At 37.9% G+C, this 23,461-nt stretch overlaps 1 protein-coding gene and 1 long non-coding RNA gene across 5 annotated transcripts in view; one reads left to right on the forward strand and one right to left on the reverse strand.

Annotated features, from left to right (window-relative positions):
- Positions 1–22,490, forward strand: LOC116864576. Its single transcript, XR_004382042.1, has 3 exons — positions 1–96; positions 17,426–17,671; positions 21,769–22,490. It is a non-coding gene; the product is annotated as an uncharacterized LOC116864576 (long non-coding RNA).
- Positions 1–23,461, reverse strand: part of ZBTB20 (zinc finger and BTB domain containing 20) — a 770,594-nt gene that overhangs the window by 353,912 nt on the left and 393,221 nt on the right. The gene's annotated exons all lie outside the window — the stretch shown is intronic.

Below are 23,461 nucleotides of genomic sequence, written 5' to 3' on the forward strand. Positions count from 1 at the left end.
TATGGGATGTTTTGCTGCAGCCTAGGGCAACTAGAAATGGCCACGGATGTTAACTAACTCCCTCCTCAACAGTCTGAGAAAAGGGAAAAAAAAACTGTAAGTTTCCCCATCTGTTATTTCCTTTTTTTTTTCTTTTTGGCTGTGGAAAAGTAAAATTATGCAAGAGCTTTTGAATGTAAAGGCTGTGTGTGCTTTTTCCCTTTTTGTCTCTGTGTACCGGTTTTGTGATGTTGCGTAACTGAGTACAGAGTAGGCGGTTAGCGTTTACTATTGATTTACACTATGCCATCTAATGAATTCATAGCACTAAAAAGAAAGGAACGAGAGGGGGAGGGAGGAAAAAGAAAGGAGAGGACGGCAAGAGGAAAAAGGAAGAACAGAGGAAAGAGAGAAAGCTTATTTAGAGACACAGTTCTAAAGCCTAGAATAGTTTCATTCTTGTTCCCTCTAGCTCTGACTTCTGGTTATTGTTCAGGTCTCAGAAAAATGGACTTTGAGCTAGTGACCCCAATATTCCAACCTTATTTCTAACTAGGATTACTGGCAGGTAAATGTATGAAAGTACTAATGTGTCAAATTACTTGAAAGCAATTCCACTCAACTGTCAGACTTCTCCATATGCACTTACTATCAGTGTCTCTATGCATTTGTGCCTCTGTATCTGTGATAGCCAATGCTATAGTCCCACTAGTTTACCTAGTCCCAAATACTATTTGAAAGACACACGAGGCAAGTAGAAATACGTTCTACCTTGCCCATCTCCTTTTCAAATTGCATGAAGAATGCATTTAGAAATCTTTGAAGAGGTCACGGTTTTACTTCGGAAGAAGATACGCCACCGATTATTTGGCTACCCAGAACTGCCTAATACAGGATAATCAATGAGAAATGGGCAAAAGGAGGAAATCTTCTAAACTGATGAACAACACTTGAAAAAGAAATTCAAATGATTTCTTACATCATGCCCATGGCGAGCACTTAAAATTTAACTTTTGATCAAGATGATGATAGACATTCCTAGCCCTCAGTGTTTCCCATGTCGTACTGTGAGTTCCTAAATCATAGGCCAGAAAGTAAGAGTGAAGTTGGTTCTGCTGCTAAGGACAGGACCTTCCTGCACCTGAGTGCCCTCCTCTGGCTGAGAATAACTAGTAAGGTGAGGAAGAGAAAGAGAAGTTCTCGTTATTAGCAGCCAGCGCAAGGACAAGGCAGGGAGCTTGTTTCCTTCCTCAGTGTGGGTTTGGAAATGGTGACTAGGAAAAATCACAGCCAAAAGAAAGAATAAGAATGTGAGCTTTCATTTCTCATCATCCAATCATCTCTTTTCACCCAATTTAGTGTATTAAATATTAAACCGATGCCTACTCATCCATTTGTCAGGGCTGCCTTAATAATGGATGTTGTGTGTTGAGCACCTAGCACAGTGCCTGGCACATTCTCTATGCTCAGCAGGTATTTGTTGAAACTGTAAAATGATTATGGAGAAACATCTCGGTAAGAAAAGTAGCTTAAAAAGCCCAAGAAAAACACATTCCCATGATTTACAGGAATTCTTAAGCTATGTTACTCTATGATTTTATCTGTAGACACAAAATGATGGTATAGAGGAAGTATCAGACAGTTATTTGGGGACAGTTGTGTTCAGTTCCATTTTATTGGAAAAAGGCTTAACAAAAATTATAATGCTGATAGCATCAGCAAAGTTTTGTGTTCGTTTCCACTAGCCCTTTTGGACTATTTTTCATTTCAGTCTTGGGCACAGATAAGTCCATTTTTATTTCCATGGACACATTCTAAAGGAGGAGTCATGGGATATCAACATAATTCATCTTTTAAAAAATACTGAGAAGAATGTAGCCATTTAGTAATGGGAGAGAATATAGCTTTTTGTTGAAGGGCAAGGCAGGTTGAGTTTTGATTAGGTTATGCAAATTTAAATTAATAGCAGGGCAACCAAGAATGTACTGATTTCCATTTTCTTGGTTAAACAGGAGTTTTATAAGAAAAATATTCTGGATTAGAGAGTCAGAAATGCCATCTTTCAGTGAATTGGTGAATGAGACCTTTAGAGGAAAAGTTGCATGGGCAATCTCTCAAAAATTCCAGTTGAAGACTCAACTAAAAGCACGTTTGGCAGTGTCAGCCATAGTAATTTTTAAATAGTGGGGCTACCATCTTGCTAATTCATCTAGGAACGGGCATATACATTTCAGTCAAAACCTTCAAAAAGTTTTTTTTTTTTTTTTACTTTGATCAATGATATAATCTAATCAAATTTAGCGACTTCCTTAAATAAGCATCCTGGCAGTATACTGACAAGACCATCCCACATGCTCTGCCATTTTATGGATTCTAAAAAATGAATAGGAACTTGCCTGGACCCCTCATTTTATTCACGAAGATTCTGAAGCTCAGAAGGTAAGCTTCTCAGGAATATGTATTTTGAGACAAAGCTGGAACTAGTAGCTAAAGCTCCTAGTTCCTCTCTTCACAGCATAGAATAAGTTAATATTGTATCAACTGAATCTTATTTTATTTTTTGGCCTTTCTTTCTTTCTTTTTCAAGTTTTTATTTAAATTCCCATTTGTTTACATATAGTAAAATATTAGTTTCAGGATGAATCTAATTTTAAATGCCATAGAGAAAGATCTGAAAAGATTCTTTTATAAGAAATCTTTACATTATGGAATAATGTTCACTTTAAAGCTGTTTTATAATTCATTTTTTATCTTTAATCTTTCCTCCTCTTTCCATTCTTGCTTTTATTCTTTGGATATTTGGATACAGTCACTTTTAACTCTCTTTCTAGTTCACTTATTCCCATTCCTAACCTCAGCTCTTTCCTTTCTCTCACTCTGCATCTCTTTCTCCAACTTTTGTTTATTACTCTTCCTTATAAAAATCATTATTTTGTTCATGTGCTTTGAGATCCTTAGAAGTCATAAAGAAAAAATTTGCATTTAACATTATACAATAAATAGGCTTTTCACATATACTCAAATTAAAAAATAAAATCTTCAACATGATACTAACAATGTAGAGGCTTTGTCATTGGATGTTACAGCTGTGTAAACCCCGGCCCTGTCAATGAGACTGGAGCCTATGTTACAAGGAATCTCATCAGATGGAGAGCAAAGCTCACAATCTCCACACCACTCATTTTCCACTTCACCATGTCACCTTTCTTTTCCCTGTCTTTCCATTCCAGAGATACAACTATTTTCGGACTGATTATGGCATAGCAGAAAAAGGTCCAGAGAAATCTGGTGGCTTAATGTGGCTTCATGATACTGGCCAAACTCTCTCAATGCCAAAAAAAAAAAAAAAAAAAAAGTCAGAGAGACATACATACAAAATTTGCAGTTACAAGGAAAGTAAAGTCTGAGGAGATTAAAAGAGAACTTGGACATGAGAATGAGGTCCCTGGATAACAGGAATGTTGCTGCCAGAATCTAATTAAGATTGTGTCATTGTTTCCCTTATAAAATGTTAACTCTTAGGGGTTTACAATGCAGCTAAAATTTTAAGGCTGAACACAGCTCCAAGTATCTTCAAGTGGGAAGTATTTTTTCCCCTCTTTATTCCCTAAAAGAGAAAACATAAAGTAACTATTCAGAAATTTCAGTGGCATTTGGATTCTGACCTGATACCTTTCTCCAAAAAAAGACTAGGTGCAGGGGCCTCAGTTGGTTAAGTGTCAAACTCTTGCTCTTGGCTCAGGTCATGATCTCAGGGTTGTAAGATTGAGCCCCACGTGAGGCTCTGCCCTGAGCATGGAGTCTGCTCAGGATTCTCTCTCTCCCTCTTCCTCTGCTCTTCCCTGGCCCTCTCTCTCATAAATAAATGACCTTTTTTTTTTTTTTGAAGAGTAGTGCTAATTAAGGAGCCTAATCTACAGTGAGTTAAGGTGAACAAAATCCACTGTGGAATGAAGGACATTAACCTAGTATATGAGTGGGAAATAAAATAAAAGGATGTCCTATTATTTTAAAACGTTTAATGCACATCACTTGGATAGATATTTCATTCCATTTTATTGATGTGAGTAGGATTTTTGCAACACTGTGTTGAAAAGTCTTCCACTCCTGTTTGCTAACTAGGAAAACTTAACAATTATGGGAGGCAAAAATTCCTAATGGTTTCTTTAGATCTCTTCCTCCATAAGCCCGTTTTCAGGGTGGGTATTAGATAATTAATAATTTTTTTAAAACCAATTTTTCTTATTTCTCTAGCATTGGCTGTGACATCTAACAGCTACAGTAAATGCTCTGCCACTGGTGAGAAGGGACAGGAGGAGGAAATAACAGACGCACATTAAAATTAATAGGCCAGGAGGAAACTAGCATTTATTTAGTACATATTACATGCCATGTACTTCATTAGCATTATTCCATTTAATGCAAACCCACTGTGAAGTAAATAAGATTGGCTGAAGTCTCATAGATTAGCAACCTAGTTACAGAGCTGTTAGCTAACCTGCTTAAGGACACAGAGCTAATTAAAAAGTTGTGCAGGTGAGGATCAGGACCTATTTGATTCCCAGGCCCACAGGTATCGTAAGGCACCACAAAGTCAGCAGCAGAATATGAAGCCATCTAGCAAAACAAAACAAATCAAAACAAAAAACAAAACAAAACAAAACAAAAACAACAACAACAACAAAAACCCAAACCAACCCAAACCTATTTGTGCCAATGATGAGAGCCACCACATGCTCTAAGTAGGCGATGGGAAGGGTAAATGACTCCTAAAAAGAAACAGGATCTTGCTTTGCTCTTGCTTCTGATAAATCCCTGTTTTCTAAATGTGTATCTGGAAAACGTTTTTTTTTTTTTGTCATAGAAAAGAAAACGCACGATTTCCCAGCAACCTTTCAATAAGACCCAATATTTGAGTGTTTATGAAAATCCCTTTAATGATTTATACTAAATAACTAGATAATAGCTAAAATATAATGCATATAAGGTCAGATGTACATCTGATCTTATAGTACATCAACAATTTTAATATGACTGTGTGTATGTGTATGTATTTGGGTGTATATGATATGTGTGCATGTGTCTATAAACTTTTTTTACTTGTCAAAATTTCTGGCAATTTACTATATAAAGTACTTGACAAAAGCTAAACAGATTAAATATGTTAAGGCAGAAGAAAAGGAAAGAACAAAGAAAAGAAGAGGAATGTGTGTCTGTGTGAGTGAGAGAGAGAGAGATGTCCTATTCCTAAAACCACTGTTTTTTTTTTTAATGTATTTTTTAAATCATGACTTGGAGAGAACTTAATAATAAAGTAACAGCAGCCAAACAGATTTGAAAGGATAAATGAACAATTCTTTAGGCAGCACGAATTTATTCCTCAACTTTTAATACGTTCTTATTGCTTTGTCCTGCCCTCCTTTTGTGCTTTAAGTCTAAATTTGATTAGGAGCAGGAAGGAAGAAACACTAACTTCTGGCTTAGCAGAAGCACAAAAGAGCCGAGATCTAGAACATCTTCCTAGCCTTCTTTTCTCATCCCTTATAAGGAAAAGCAATAGTAAACTAAACAACAAAAAAAGCAACAACTTTGACAGTTTTGCTTAGGCAAAAGCAAGATTTGTTTCAGCACAACTTCAAGGGCTTTCTTCAAATTTTAGCTTCTCTGGATGGTCTTACGACAAAGCTGAAGAATAGACGCGATCTGTTTAGGGAAATAGATGAGATCTGGAGGAAAATAGGAGGCGCTCCTTATTTTCAAACAGTATTTAAATGCATGACCAAGATATAACTTGCAACGTTAAAAAAAAATTACACAGTTAACTCAAACCTGCTAAAAATAACTCACAATACCCTCTCCACTAAAACAAAACAAAATAAAGCAAAAACTCACAAACAATTATTTTGACTGGTGAAAACAGTGACATGAAAGTAACAGATGGAAGCCCAGTTTTACTCACACAACACACTCACTGAACACAATTGCAAGCGTCCCCACAAAAATAACTTAACAATGGTGACTTTGGCCTTGTGCTTCAAAATATCTCTCTTAGGTGACTTTCCTTACAGACTTCAAAGGGCGTGTGAAAAATAACGTTAAACCAACTGTCTGTCCAGACCTGGAAACAGGAAAGGGCTGCCAATCACAGCCTGCACACAAAAGGAATCTTGTCACCTTTGTCAAGTCCTTTCTCAGGACTGGAGTAGGTGTTCTTTCCCTATGTATGATTTCTTGTTGCCTGGTAGTATTTTCAAGAAAGGTGACATATCTGACTCTTAACAAACAGCACACTACAGAGCATCTAAAAACTTTCATAAATCAAATAATTAAAAGTAACAAATCTTCCTGCTAATTGCTCCTCAAAGTTGAAAGACAGGTTATTTTCTTACCTTACACCGTGCCTTCTGATCTGACAGTGTCATTCAATCAATAATTTCAATGTCAGTTACTGATTTTCAACTCTTTTATTACAAAGACTTCAAGCAATAATGAAATGGTGCTGATCTGCTTGCTTTCACTCTATATAACATCTATATTTATATGCTTTGCTTCTATTTGGATCTATATTTATCTGCTTTATCTGCCTACAGTGCATCTGTTTCTCATACACACAGACATATATTTATATATATACACACATACTGTATATATATATATATATATATAGGTTATATATAAACACACATACCCACAAAAAATGTATGAATGTATGCTAGTGTGCTTATTTCAACAAGCATACAGGTGCATAAATACTCAGACACATGACAAATAGACCAAGAACATAGACGTACATGTAAACATAGTTGTACAAGGAAAAAGCATATCTCAACAATAGGTCTCTCTACAGTCCTTGAGACTTACACACTCAGCAGTGACAGCCATAGACTACTCTGAGAAGGAGAAAAACTCTCCAGAAAGCAAAACTACCTAACAAAATAGAGATTATGCGTTCTGACTTACTCATTTTAAAGACAAGGAACAGAGACACTGAGGCTCAGAGAGAAGGTCAGCCAGCTTTCTGGTGGCAGACCTGGAAGTAGCACCCAGGCCTCTGCCTTCCGGATAAATCCTCCGCTATGCTGGCTTGAGATGATGAAAACATTTTTCTCAGACCCAATATCATCTTCTAATTTCCATCCTATCCTATTCTTCCCCTTTCTTTGCTGCATGAAATGGAAGCAATTCAAGGAGAGTCCGGAACGGTTCCAAGTGTTTAAATGTGCTATATCATTTCATCTACACAACAGCTCTATCAAGCAGGTATTCTTGTTCATGCCCATTTGACAGAGAAAACACTTGAGGCCTGGTTGTTAAATCACTCACTCAAAGTGACATAGCTAGTGAACCAAGAAGCTGAGCTCCTCTGATACTCCACAGCCTGTGTTTTCCCCGCTGGATCTTAATGCTTTCCTTAATACACGTCTGAATACCCTTCAAACCCCCGAGGATCACAGCCTAAGCATTATATAAATCTAACAACTGGGCTGATGTGTAGAAGGCCTAAAAAAGAGGTTCTGTCAGACTGAGACAAAAATAAAGGGAGCAGAACAGGTATCAGCTTCACAACCCTAGTATACAGCCCAAACCCTCAGAGAAAACCGAAACATGCAAAATTCGGGCCAAAAAAAAAAAAAAAAAATCACCCCAAGGGTAGTCTTAATGTGATTTAAAGTCTTAATAACTTCTAGTGTATGAACATTTTATGTCTTTTTCATCAAAAGATTAGAGCAAACTGATAAAATTGAATCAGATGGGAAATAGAGGCACAAGAAAGAGAAGGGAGGGTAATAAAAAAAAAAAAGAAAGAAAGAAAGAAGAGAAAGAAAGAACCACATCCCTCTTCTTCTCTTGGGATAACATCTCCAAAAATAAACAGTGATCAAAAAATACAAATCCAGTACCAAAAATTGGTATTTCACCCCCACTTGAGTGTTAAGAGCAAATTCAGAGACACACCCATGTCTATGGTAATTTTATACAGATTTCCTCAGATAGTAAACCAGTGGTGAGCTACCCCGACACACGGGAGTTTTAGTTGTTGTTCAGGCTTACACAGCACCCAGCACCAGGAGATGCCATGTGGATCTGTGAAACTCCCTGGGGCATACTGCATCCATAAGCCAAGGAACAGAAATTACCCTGATCCATACATGCAGCTCTTCATCTGTGACATATTGATAATTACTCTTTATTTGTGAATTAAATCCAAGTTATAAAAACAAGTTTCAGACATTTGTCACAAACAGGGTGCATTTTACTTAGCTCTTTCAGAACACCATCTCAATACTGTCTCTAGGAAATGGGAGCTATCCTTGAAAAGGATAGTGTGGACGGAGAGCGTGGATAGGATTATGGGCAAGAGAGAGAGAGAGAGAGAGATTGGGAGAGAGACTTGAATGTGAATCGCAAGTCTTCCACCAATTAACAATATAGATTTAGGCACATCACCTAAATGGATCTGAATCTCAGTTTCATTGCCTGTGGAATGAAGAATAAAACCACCGATTTTGCAGGAACATTGTGTGGATGAGAAAGAGTCCCACAGCAATGTCCCTCTAATAAAGAGGGGCATCAAATATTAAGTATTATGTGTTTAAGGAGACCTTTTGGCTGTGGCTTTCTACTGCATAAATGATATACGGTTCTTTTGGGAGTAAAAGAACACGTGAGGTCCTTTTTATGCTGGTTTAATCAAAGACAAACTTTTTGGTGATCAGGTACGTTCCAAGTGATGATAGAAATAAAAGCATTTCATGGCATAACATTTTCACTGGAAGACCTTAAAGTACTTAACAAACCCTCGACTTCTGCGATTGTGGCTCCTCTCATTTAACAACTGGGCCAAATGAAGCTCAGAGATACATCCCCCAGACGAATAATAATTTTTTAAAAATCACCACCAGGGGTGAGTAGAATTTCTGTCTTTAACATCTAAGCCACATAGCGTCCAGCTGAGTAATAACTGTGGCAAGGTCACAGACACAAAGGGCCATGGTTCCCCAGAGCTCTTGGAGATTATTCACTGAGGCCAGAACCATTAGATAATGCTGCGTACATCTGCTGAGATAACAAGGGTGAGTCAGGGTTAGGTCAGGGTTTCAGGTTAGAGGGGTGGGGTGAAGTGTGGCTTTCAGATGGAATGCTGACAGCGGTTTCATTTCAGCAGCGAACATGCCACACAGTATTTAATGTAGGAGGAAAGAAAAGAAGAGGCAGCCACTGGCCAGAGATGGTGGATGGGAGCAGGGACCCGGTAGGGATCCAGCAGGGAACTGTGCCTCAAAGAGGAGACCCTCCCACTTGCATACACACTGAGAAGCGGACAAAAAAGCCCAGGGTACAGCATAAATCCTGCTATCCCAATAACACACACAGATGTTCCACCATTGTTTTCTTTTATGCACATTTTAATTAAGAGATCAGAATCAAGCATTAAAATGTTATTAAATGGCTTGTTTACATTTTCACTATATGTCATTTGTTATGCATTTTCGAAATGTGTATCTCTGCAGAAGGGCTATTTGGAATTTTTATGTCATTGTTACAATCGTCCCTCTAACTCATACCAGTTTTAGGAACTGTCAGAAAGCCTGTTCAGTCCACGCAGTGCGATGGGCACTCTGGCTTCTTTAATTCTCAATCAAGCAATCCTTGGCCTCCCCGAAACCTCCCTGCAGTGTGACAAACCACACTGGCTCTATGGTACTGGCTCTCCAGGATGTCCCAGGTCGACAGCAACCTTTCTGATTATTCACAAGAGGCCCTATTTTTAAATATCGTCCTGTTGTCCTCACAAGAAAATAGAGCCTATATTCATGCCATCGCCTTCCCTGAGCAGTCTTGAAAACCTCAGGAATTCAAAGCTACACCACATGGAGGAAACTGGCCTCCTCCCAGTGGCACAGACTGTCCCGGAGGTGACACAGTGGGACAAGTAGGAACGAGATTTTTTATTTCTCTCCCCATGCCATCACTTACTTCTAGTTTACCACTTATCTCTACTTACCCCTGCAAGAATCCCTTGAGTTTCTCCACTATTATAGAGTTGAAACAGATACCCAAACCTTCCCTTCTCCCAGACTCCTCAGATAGGAAGACTTATTCACACAGTCCATCTGCAAGTGTGGAGCACAGGTGTCCTGTAGTTGGCTTTCCCATATGGCCTAGTAGCCCACTGTTCATATTATGCCTTATGACTCATGGTGCCTGGAATTGTAAGGCAGAGGGCAGGACTCATGCATGTTCAGTTCAGTGCCTAACGTACTGTGAGCGCTCAATAGCCCAAATAAAAGAGGTGGGTTTCCTCTTTTCCTTCCTTCCTTCCTCCCTTCCTCCTTCCTCCCCTTCTCTTCCTTTCCCTTCCTTTTTTCTTTTCTCCTTCCCTCCCTCCTCTCTTCCTCCCTCTCTCTTTGTCTGATTATTATCTAATATAAGCAGAATGCTTGTACACAGCAGGCACAAAACAGGAACACATTCTAACCCACTGTCAGATTATATTCCTTAAACTATCTCATTTGCAGCGTTACTGATCTACAAACATGTTTCCATAACTTTAAAAATAACGTTGACATAAGAGTTAAGTTGAGTTTGCTGTAACTGGTGGACCGGAGAGGATCATGAGAAAACTAATGGCACACTTTAAATGGAATTTTCTTTTAAAAGGCAAGTTTAAGACGTTACCACAGAAAGAATAAAATTGGTACAACTCTCTGGAGAGCATCTTAGCAACATGCACCAAAAACTTAAAAAGATACGAACTACTAATGACCCCAGAAATTTCACATCTAGCAGTTTATCTAAAAGAAATGACCAAAGATCTACACAAAAATTTAGAATCTAGAGTTTTTATCATGGCAGTACTTACTACCATTGTGAAAATTTGGAATCTTTGTCTGACAAGAGAAAGTTAGTTAAGTAAATACTCCATATATTGGAATACTACGCAGTTATTAAAAATCATATTTTGAATACTACTCAATGACATGAAAATGATTTTGGAATATTGTGGAATATTTGGAATATTGTGGAATAACTTGGAAATTAAAAGGTGTATTAGCCAACAATATGGAAAGGTTGATCTATTATTTAAGTAAAGCTTGCCAAGCTAAATATTTTTTTAAGGTGTGATAAATGTGTACACATATAGTGAAAAAAGGCTGGAAAATATATATGGAAACATTAAAAGTTGTTTCTGGGCAGGACAATTTTAAATACTTTTTTTTCTTTTGAACTTTTCCATAATGAAAGCTTATTACCTGTGTAACAAAATATTACTTAAAATACTAATCTACACAAAAATTCCTTCCCTAAGTGCCTAAAAAGTGACTTTCTATGAGCATTTTTATGCCTAGGAGTCTTCCCTGTCCTGTTTTTATAGGTATTATGTGTTGCTTTCAAACATCTAAAGTGTTTGAGATTACTACATAATTATAATAGATACTCTTATCTCTTAAATAGAAACCTTTAATGGTTTATGATTTTAGTCTTAGGCTTCTCCTTAGAAAAAATTCTAATGGCCTGTGAATTAATGATGTGGAATCTTTGGAATCAGAACAGAAGTGATAGCCAGGAATCCACATTTCAAAACTCCAAAAGTGATTCTGAAATACTCTAGAGACGAGGACCAGTGTGCCACTGGGTTAAGTTTAACATTTATAAATTCATCTTTCCTAACTTCTATTTCTCCTGAAGTCCTAAATTTTGCATTCAATTTAGGCTTCATTATAGCAATTCATATCACTAAGTTATATTACTTAGGCCTGCAGCATAACACTTTGCCCTTTTTGATTTCCAAACTCTTGTTTATTTCACCAGCGCTATTTCTGTTTCATAGATGCTGATGCTATAGAGAATACATGAAACAGTCATTCATGAAAAATCATCATAGGTTTGGCCAAGTAAGGAGGAGTTCACTTGAATGCAATCTAATTCCCTATGTAGTGTTTGATGTAATAATTGCGGTGTTTCTTGCACCCATGGATCCTAGTAAGAGATACCACTTCTTCCACAGTTTTTACTCACGCGTACACCCACACCTAGCTATAGGTTACTGTGTGAGGGACTATTAAGTAGTAAGAAAATGGAGGAGCCATAGTAGGTCACAGGTGATTTCAAGTCATAAAAGAGGTAAAGGACGTATAGTCTATTCGTACCAACAGAAGAATTGGGTGGAGATGTGAAGAAGGGCCAAGCCCTGATACCCAGTCTACTAAAGTCCCACGAAGCCCTGCTGCAAAGGTCCCTGGAACAGCCTTGCACCTGGAATGGCCTCAACAGAACCTCTCCTTAGAACTCCTTTATTGTGCCATGTATATCTCAAAAACATATCCTCACCACTGAGCCAACTGAGTCTCTTGTCCTTTAAAGAAAATAATACCAATAACATCAGACATCCAAACTTTGACATTTCAACAGAATCCAAAAGACAGACTTTTTTGAAGCTTGAGTTTCTTATTTCACCATAGAAATTTTAAATTGCTAAAGTGTAGCATCACAAGTTTCTATGTCAAGTCTACGGAATTATAAATTTAGCTGTAAATGATGTACAAGGTATGTAGGGCAGTGTGGCAACCAGGTACTAAGGCAGGAAGTTACTCTTGAAACAAATTTTCAGACTTCTGGGTTCCTATCAGATAATGGCAGCAAACTAAATTTGAACTTTCAAAATATTCTCTACAAGTAATGTAGATCAACAAGGAGAGAAATTAAAACAACTTCTGTCTATAGCATAACTAAAAGAGAAAACTATAAGCTTCAATTTCTGCATGAGTAGTGAAATAAACATGGAAGCCAGAGGAGCCAGCTTGGGAGCCCCCACTAGAATGATGACTGGAGAAAATTCTAGCTAGGAGTCTAGTAGGTCTATTTTCCCTAGGAAATAATCAAAGCTTTAGGAAGGAGCTATGTTCCAGAACAAGCTCCCTGTGAAAAGTACAAATGCCAGGGTCCTCCCAAGACCTATGGAATCATAATCTCCAGAAGTGATAGCCAGGAATCCACATTTCAAAACTCCAAAAGTGATTCTGAAATACTCTAGAGACGAGGACCAGTGTGCCACTGGGTTAAGTTTAACATTTATAAATTCATCTTTCCTAACTTCACAAACACACAAATTCTTTTCTTGCCAGGGTAATCTCCTTGTTCTCCAACCTTGCTTTCCCTCTAAGGAGAAAGTGAATTTATGTCTTCATACATCTACTCTCAACTTCCCCAATATGAAATACAGTGCGTGCTCCTTACTGCCTATTTAAATTCTCCCCCCTTCCAAAATTGGGTTCAAGTTTTACCTTCCTTCTAACTCACATACATTCCACCTCCATTAATAAACTACAGAGTATGTGCTTTCCCTTCTGTCTTATATCATTATGGATACAATAATTTATGTTTGTCTTACATTTCACTGAGATCATAAACCATATGAATCCTCAGGAAGTCTTCAAATGTTTTTTTTTTTAATTTTATTTATTTATTTGACAGACAGAGATCACAAGCAGGCAGAGAGGCAGGCAGAGAGAGAGGGGAGGAAGCAGGCTCCCCGCTGAGCAGAGAGCCTGATGTACGGCTTGATCCCAGGACGCTGAGATCATGACCTGAGCCGAAGGCAGAGGCTTTAAACCAAGCCACCCAGGTGCCCCTTCATATGTTTTCATTAGGACCTCTTTTCTATATACATCTGGGACTTTCCAAAGACAGCAGAATGAATGAAAGTAGCACCTGTGTATTCATCATCAAATGACATAGGGGATACATATTTACTTCAAAAACTGCTCAGAATCCATGCATTGCACTCTGTGAGCTTACATTCTAAAGAAAATACATATGCATAAGTGAAAAAAAAAGGATAAGAAGGGTTTGTTTCTCTAGCATTAAACCTTCTTCTGAGTTCCTGAGTCATCTATCCAAACACCTACATCATTTCTTTACTTGGACCAGAATTACAAAGTCAACATGCCCCATATTAATTCATAATTATCTCTGCCCCCAAATCTGCTCTTTCCTCCATATCCTCCATAGCTCCCAACTCCACGGAGTTCATGATATTGCTATTCATCCAGTTCCTAAGAGCAAACACCAAGAACGCATCACTTCTGAGATATCTCTTTTCAATGTCGACCACATCAAGACCCTCAGCAATTGTTTTCAAATTACATTCAAATTATTCAGAATTGAACTATTTCCCTTCCCCTCTGCTCCCATTGCCCATCACATACTGGGCTCCTAGAGTAACTCCTGACTGGTGTTCTAGTTTGCCTTTGACCCTTTTAGCCTATTTTCCAAAGAGTAGCCAAAGATTTTTTTAATTTTTAAACTAGAGCACATATCATTTTTTAAAGATTTATTTTTATTTATTTTAGAGAGAGAGAGAGAGAGAGAGAGCACAAGCAGAAGGGCAGAGAATCTCAAGCAAACTCTGCACCAAGCATGGAGCCTGACATGGGGCTCGATCCCATGACCCTGAGATCACAACCTGTTCCGAAACTGAGAGTCACCAGGAGTACAAAACCTTTCTAAAGCCTACTAACAGCTTCCTGTTGGTCTTTACCATAGCCTGTGTGATCTGATCCATACCTAGCTATGTGATCATTCATGCTTTATTTCACTTGAGCCACACGTTTCTTCTTTTCTTCCTGGAATATTTCAAGTTGTTCTTACACTCTATAGTATCTATTACCTCTGCCCCAAATCCTCTTCCTCCTGATCACCACATTCTTAGCTCCTTCTCATTATTTTAATCATTGCTCAAATGTCCCTTGCTTAGCAAGACCTTCACCACCTGCCCTATTTCAAAGGGCACTCTCTCCATCATCTATTTTTACCCCCGTATGCTGTCTTGTTTTCTGCCTAGATCATATCATTATTTAAGATGATATATTTTTGCTTACTTAATTATTGGTTTTTCTCTCCTTTCATTATAAAGTAAGCTTCCTAGGGGACTTTGGTTAATTTATCACTATAGCCCTAGTAATTAGAACAATGTATGAAACATTATAGGTGGCTGATAGATACTAGATGACTGAATGAATATATGCATGAATAAAGTGTTTCAAATCTAATCCCAGTCATATCATCTTTAAATAGAAAATTTTTATTCTGCATGGTGTAGTGGCTGCTCTGGATTGTCCCAGACGCCTCTGTTCTTTCCATCTGACTGCATAAGCCAATCTGGGTACCCACCTACATGCTACAGCTCAGGTCTTAGAATACAGTTCTTGGGAAAAGTGAAGTGAAATCAGATAGTTAACTAAAACTAATGTCTCCTTTGAGTCTATAAAGGGAGGTGTTTTCCCAGCCCAACCGGTCCTCATGTCTTAGACTGGTGCGGAATGCTGAAGTGGCGATCTTGAACTTGAAGGACTCCCAATCTGGAGGGGGAGTGGGGGTACTCTTTTTTGTACTCTCTGTTTTGTGAAACCACCAAGTATGACTCATCTTTGGGTCCACAATGTTCAGAACATTGCTGAGCAGATACTAGAGCTTCAATAAATGTTTATTAAACAAATGAACAGACTGATCTATGAAACACACAATAACAATTTTAAGTGCTAGTCTTCTGTCTTAAGCTTTGTGACAGTATTAATGAATCTCAGCGTCTCAATTAGATGGCTACTTTATAAAACTCATTCTTGCAGCTTTTTCCCCGCCTTCATAGGTTAAGCTGAAAAACTCCTTATGAAGGACCATGTCTTATCCTTGGTTCTTAGCAGTATGTCTGGCTGCAAAAGGAGAAAAACTCCAAAGCAAAGGATAGAGAAGTTAGAAGTCCTGGCAGGAATCAGTGAGTATTAAAGAATGCCAGTCTGACATGATTATCAGATGTTAGGTGATGAAAATCATGCCAACTAACATATGTATTCCTACCCCGTTTCTATGGAAGATCTGAGCTCTAAAATTATTTCCTGAACACAGGGGATCAGAGCTGATGCTGATTATTTACTATGAGACTGCTACTTTCCAGAATATTGCTGATCAAAGTGCTAGACACTCAATGCATGAAAGTCTACACCTCTTTACTCAACTCTCCTATAGTGAGGTAAAATGCTTCAGCAAAAGAATGTTATTAAAAAATAGTTCCCAACAGCAGGTTGTTCACTAAACATAAAAGCCTTTTCAAATACAAGATGAAACAGATAATACAACTATTACATCAATAGGCCTCAGGGTAACTGACTGCCTTGGTTTACCAGAGAATAAGACTCCTAGAATGTGGGACTTTCAGTGTTAAAATAGGGAAAGTTCTAGGTTAGTCAACATGACCTGGCCACCTAATCCTGACATAACATGTTAATTTAATTTTCACGTGTTCATATATATCTACATATAGGATTTATACATGTATGTAGACTATCACAGACACTGGACATTATCTGGCCACAAACATGAGAAGATTAAGGAGGAGTCTGCCTGTGTTGTTCCAGTGTACTATATGAAGCACAAATCCCTTTTTTTATTTTCTGTCCATGCCCCCCCACCCATGTTGGACCACTTTCTTATATTTTAAAATTCTATGCTCATATTGATTTTATTAAAGTCAAAGGATATTAATTTGGGGTGTTAGGATAATTTCCTTTTCTCCAGAAGAAAGGGAAAAGTGAGAGCAGCAATGGAGATCGGTCTCCATTGACGCATGGACTCATCTGTTTTTTACAACCCCAAATGTGGTAATTTATGACAGTGATGTCACTGCAGGGAATTAAAATTTTCCTAACCCAGAATGTGTGTTTTCTACATATTCCAGAACTGAACACATGCAGATTAAGTTCTAAAATCCACAGTGAGACCTATCAAAAGCATTCTAGCCTGAATTCTGCTGAGGTTTTACTATAAGACAAACTGGGACAGCCCCTCATTGTTTCCTCCACATCCCAGTGGCCCCCTCACAAGCATCATCTGGTCTTAGCGAGGTCCAAAATAGTAGCCAGTCTTTGGGCAAGGAATAGTCTTCAGAATCTGGATTACAGTTTGAAAAATATTGTATTTTGCAGTGTTTACAGTGCCAGGCTTTAAACATTGAAGGGCAATATCTTTCTAAGTATCTCTGGTCAGTCTTAGCAACTAGACCTACTTTTGAGGCTCCATTTCTTTTATGTCTTTTAAATTTAATGATAAAGAGGAAAGATCTAAATTTATAATACACATGAAACAGTGAAATTAGGAAAAAAAATTCTATTTGATGTGAGTCTGTTTTTTTTAAGCTCCCATGACTAAAAAGATCAACAGTTACCTACATTTGTAATATTTATGCCTCCCAGACTCAGTGTAATGAGTTTCATCTCTGATCGAATTTTTATAACTGACTTTCATTTACCTGTGAAACAGAAAGCTTTGGTAGGCTCTTGCCCTAAAGAATCAGATGCAAAAGTTAGTTCTATTGCAAGGAACAGCAGGGAGAAAAAAAAAAAATCACCCTAATATGCTGCTCCTGTATTCATTCCTCTGCTTTTTGCAGGAAAAGCAAGCCATGGCTCTAGATAACAATACTGACATAAGTGAAGTACAGAGGACTGAGGAAGCAAAACCTGAGAAACAGAGTCTTCTGTTCTCTTCCATGAAACTGTGGTGTGTTCTCTTCACTTTGGCCAAGTGCCCAGCTAAGAGAATTCTCCCTCAAGATGAGCATGTTTCAGAGCGAACCCTTAACTGTTGGTTTCAAAAAGCCCAAACTTACATTCTGTTTGGAGCTTTGGTGAAGTAGGTAAGCCAAAACAGAGGAGCACGACTTCCTCCATTAAACTGGCTGGAACCCAGGTTATACTAATTCAGCCTAAATAGAAAACCTCTGCTTTTCAATCCCTTTGTTCTCTTGGATGTCACAGCTCCCTGCTCTATTCGCTTCCTTTTATAGTCTTTCCTCACCAAGCATTTCAGGAAAAAAAAAAAAAAAAAAAGCTAAATAAAGATCACAGCCTGTTCCATTGTGTCCCCTTCTTCTTCATCATCTTCTTTTCCATTTGTGCAATGTTGTGGCACCTATTAACTACCAATGTTTTCAGAATGACATTATACAAGGTGCAGGCTGTACCACTGTGCCCTAAAAATATCAACAACTGCATTAGTCTCACAATAATTAATGGCAGGCATTATGCAAATGACAACTTTTTCGCTGCAAAATAATGACATTTCTTCATTTTGAGCGGAGTTATGCAAAACAATGAATTTAGGATGATAAATCACACAGGAGAATTAAGAAAGCCATAACGTTCCTGCCCAGGCAGGCAGAAAGATAGACAGACCAACAATTTAGAAGACATTGTTTGTTCTCACACCACTATAAAAAATCATAGCCAGTCGGCCATTAATGTGTGTGGGTTTTTTTTTTTTTTTCCCTTCTCCCCTTTAGGCAACAATGCATAAGGGGATGCTAAATTCTAGCAATTGGATCATTACAAGTCACAAGCAAATTTTTCTTTATTAACCTTAATAAGTCATTCACTCAGAGACTATAGTCATCAGGCAAATAAAAAGTATCACATGCCATTCTGCTACACATTAACTAATTCCTTATGCAAACATCACAACATATAGCAATTACTGCCGCTCAAAAAAACAAAGTCATTTTCAATTTATTTTATTGCTTTTATACTTGGCCATTTCCTGTAGCACATTATCGTTTCTTTCCATAACAACCCGAGGTGGAATGGAGAAGAATTTCAGCAGCAATGAGCACTTCCTCTAGCCACCTTTGTCATACCTTTTCCCCTTCAGAAGCTGCCAAAACAGGTTGGGAATATCATGTGTTCCTTCCCAGCAAATCTCCACTGCTCTAATGGGAATGGCACTTTCAGCCCCCCTCCCTGTGACAAAGCAGTTAAGGAGTCAGCAGAATGGGTCCTCTAACTATCACCCACATTTGCTACCATAATGCTGACCGCTTTCCATGATTCTGTAGAACAAGGTTAAGTGCAGGTTTAGATCTGCCACTAACAGGTGAATATTAAAGTCAATATATTCAGTGTTAACCTGAGAGATGCCTATTATGGTTAATGAGAATTATGGGGCTAGTTCGTCATGCTCCACTCGGCACATAACATGTCCCTTCAAGAGTTCTAAGTGAAGAGCAATAATAAATATGAAACTCCACCCTCCAATGTCAAATAGGCCCTCTTTGTTTTTTCTGTTTTATTCCACAACATTATTTATCCAAGCTCTCAGGATGTGAAACAAACTCTAAGTAAACCTTACACATGGCCAATAGATTTTTTTTAAGCCCATTTTACAGATTGACAAGTGGCTTCCAAGCAACCAGGGGCTTTTCACGAAGTTGGACAATGAAACAGATCAGATCCGACTAACTCTCCAATGTTCTAACCTCTAAGGCCATAGCCTCTTTCCCATAATCATGAGCACTCCTTCCTGCTAGTAAACAATTATGCTGTAAACAGCCTGTACATGTCCCTGTTCACACAATAGGATCATCATCTCCCTCTGTTCTCCTAAATCTACAATCCATTCCCCCCTTTTAAAGGTAGAACATTTCCAAAATACACAAGGGAAAAGCTCCCTTTTCCGTTTCTCTTCCTGAAGGTAATAACATTTTGCAGTTCTCCTTAAATAAAATCCAGCCCATGCTGGATCAATAAGAATGATGCCCATTTCCCTAATGGCAGCCGATTGCCATTTGCTATTCAAATCAGACTAGATAAATTACAGTACATGCCAGGGAACAGGCCAGTGAATTAAGACAGGCCTCCAGAGGACCAGCGATATTATTAATCTTTTAAGACACTATCATATTTCTTCTTGACAGTGTGCGTAGACTCACAGACACACTGCACCCAGATTGAAATATCAGCTGCTGAAAAAATCAATAGTGTTAGAAACACAATAATTTTTGGTCTGCAGGGTCTATACTAAGCAACACTTTTACCCCTCCATGCCATCTCTTCTCCTACTTCCAATTTCCGATTTTCTCCTCCTACTTTCTTGCTCTTCCCTTCCCATTCTTTGGTTTTAAAAGCTGGTAAGGCCAAATGACAAGATACTACAAGGGGGTTTCCAACACGAACACTGGTGATTGTGGTGACAGCGTTGATTTTCCATGGGCTATTTGAAACACAGTATCACTAGACTAGTAAAAGGTTTTTGATGTGGGACTGTTACTCCTATGCACTTAATACAGACCCCCAACCCTATGCATCTGGTTCTGTTTTATGGAGAAATGCAGATATTTGGGGGAGGTGGTCAGACTCAGAAATCCTTGGGGAAGCAGGATGGAAAGAAATAAAAATAATGGAAACGGGATCAAAAAAATTTAAAAAAGGGGGGATTCATGGAAAAGGGAGGGGGAAAAGCAAAACAAAACTAAACACTACAGGAGAGGTAGATAGGGAACACTATGGGGTGGGAAAAATCTTTGAATTATATCCTAAAATCTGGCTTTCAATCCTGCCTCTGCTATTTACACACTGTATGATTTTGCCAGCTACTTAATCTTTCAGAGCCTTGGTTTCCTTACCTGTTAAGTAAAACAGTATCACCATCTACCTTGTAGAAGTCTTGTGAGGGTTAATTAACAAGATACGAGTGCTTTCTAAATAATACAGAGCTTTATCAATGGTTAAAAATGATATAAATTTTATTTCTATTAGAGAAGGATTTCTGAAATATGTCTGTTATTTTTTCCTTTCTGGAACTAGAACATCATAAGTGGACTTTAGATGTTATCAATAAATAAGTAGGCTGATACAGAAATGTTATTTTGGGCCATATTATTGGTAGCTAATAGAATTTGACCTAGAACCAAAATCTGTTGGATCTTACCCAATACCTTTTACGTTTTACCAGACTGATTTTGCCTTTTTCTTCTCTTTATACTCCAGATTTGAGGCTTTGATTCTTATTTGTGTTGTTTCTCAACTGGGAAAGTGGATTAAACAAGCACAAAACATAAAACAAGACAAGAAACTTTGCACAAGACAAGAAACTTTGTGTATTCATGCTTTGTGTATCTTTATATGATACTCTCCTGATTCCAAGTGTCTCTCCAGTTACTTTCCATTTGTCTTATTCCTCTCCTGGCAAAATTTATTGAATGTCTATATTAGTGATGACCATATCTTCACTTTCTATTCTTTCCTCAACCTACTCCAGTGAGGTTTTTATCCATTCTACTCTACCATGTCTGCTCTTGCCAAATCCAATATTCACATTTTCATTCTCATTTTACTCAACTTCTCAGCAGCAATTTAACATGGTTAACCACATTCTCCTACTTGAAACACTGTGGCTATCTTCTGGGACACCTCTCTTCCTAGGTTTTGGTACTACGTTATTGGTCACTTAAAACCTAATGTTTAAATTTCTTCAAATTTGAAATCTATTACTTACAATTCTATCTCAAGTGGCTTCTGATTTGGGATAAACACAGCATATTTGGTAAAACAACAAACTCTTAGAAAGTACTTGTGAGATATTCAGGTCTGGTTTTATGACTCTGAAATGCAGAATGGAGCAGAAAATCTAGTTTTCATTTTGGCTTCAAGCTCATTTATTCTCATAGCAAAAGTTACTAACAACTGACTTCTGAACTTCCATAAATGATCTTTTAACCAGAAACTTGCCAAGCAGATTTCTACATATGGCCAACTCATAAGAGTATCTTCAATGGTACAGAATTTCAGAGAACTCCATGTTAAATTTGAAGATCCCATATATGCAGCCCCTCACAGTTCTATCAGATTTACTGAATTGCCCCCAGTTTCTCCAACAATTGCTCCTTGAGGTTTTCCTTGCAAAAAGCTGAAAACCCTTCCTAAGTAAACTAAAATAACCTGAATATGGTTTCAATTCTAGGTTGTACCCATGAACCCTAGCAAAACATGAAGATTTCTCATAAGAACACAAGATATGCTCTAGCAATCATCAAATGGAACTTGAGTTTGTCTTTGTGTCAGACAAAGAAACAGCCCTTTCTGACTTATGGATATGGCTGAAGGGGAATACCTGAAAAGAGTGATTTCTCTCCACATCTGTCTTTAAGTCTTGATAACATTGTACCATATAAGGTCACTGACAATGCAAAATATCACAATACAGCACAGAACTAATCAAAGCCTAAAATTATCCAAATAAGCTATTTAGAGAGAATCCCAACAACTTCTTTGGAATGTGATATTACCAAAAATATGAATAAAGGGTATTTTCTTAAGGAAAAAAAAGGGATGTTCTCATTATTTGCATGTAATTTGCCACCTAGGAGTAGACTCTGGCTTCCCTTTCTGCTTAAATTCTTCCACAGAGTCGGCTTGCCAGGTCTATAACCAAGGTCTTTCTTTTATCTAGACTAGAACAAATATTCCATTTTGAGTCATGAAAACATATCAGCAAAATTCCCAGAGTTAATACTTTTATTTAATTATATACATATATTTATTATTTTTTTTAAAAGCTGTTCCACTAAGTTAAACTTTAACCATATTAATCCAGGGGGAAAAATCCCTGATTGCCAACCAACAATTTTGTAAACAGTTATCTCATGAGTTAAATATTAACTTGAAAATTTTAACTCAAAACTCCAAACAAGCAGGAGGAGCCAAAAGGCCAGTAGAAAGGAGTAAAGATTTTACTGCCTCTGCTATATCAGATACCCTTGAAAGAGAGTGACAGAATTAGGCAAGGGAGTATTTTGAGAGCAACTAGATGATGTGTGGAGTTGGGGGTGAGGTATGCGGAAGCATGAAAGGAGTCTGAAAGACACCTACTGCTTATCATCAAAATCTCAAAACTTAGAGCAATGAGGTCAGACCTCATGGAACAGAAAATCCATGGGAATATGAATTCACTGATAATATCCACAGGAATTCAGGGTCAGTAAAGGTATGTGCTTGAAGAATATGGACACTTTTTTTTTTTTTTTTTTTAAACATAGGTAAGCTATCCAATACAAGGCTAGCTGGCTCATATTGCCTGTCTGCCACTAAACCTTATGTGGAACATTCTGGAACCACTCTCTCATTAGAAACCATGGAATTAAGACTGATCTGCCTGTCCTGATTCCATCTGATAATAAATAAAGCTGAAATGTTTCTGTGTAGTCCTAGGTTGTTAGGGACTGTGATTTCAAGTACTAAGCCACCATCACTGTCCATCAATTCATTCCCTGATTAACAGAAATACACTACCTAAGGAAAAATTGAATCTAGGCAGTTGAACCAATGTCTGAATGATGTTATCATAATTATTGTCCTCTGGTTAGATTTTTGACTCAAAAGTTTCAAGAAAATGCACATGGCTAGTAATCTGCATAATCCTGATCTCTGTGCTGTAGGATAGAGTTGATTTTTTTTTCATGCTCTTCCAGGAGTGGTTAGGAACTGTTAGGGATTCTTCTTGTAGGTCTGTTAGGATCAGTCCTGTCGGTTGATTAAAAAAAAAAAAAAAATCATCAAGAAAGACTCTTTCTAAGGGCACCTGGATGGCTCAGTTGGTTCAACATGCGACTCTTGGTTTTGGCTCAAGTCATGACCTCAGGATCCTGAGATCAAGC

Source organism: Lontra canadensis, unplaced genomic scaffold (assembly GCF_010015895.1).
Source record: "Lontra canadensis isolate GAN:19392208 unplaced genomic scaffold, GSC_riverotter_1.0 scaffold6, whole genome shotgun sequence".
Lineage (NCBI taxonomy): Eukaryota > Metazoa > Chordata > Mammalia > Carnivora > Mustelidae > Lontra > Lontra canadensis.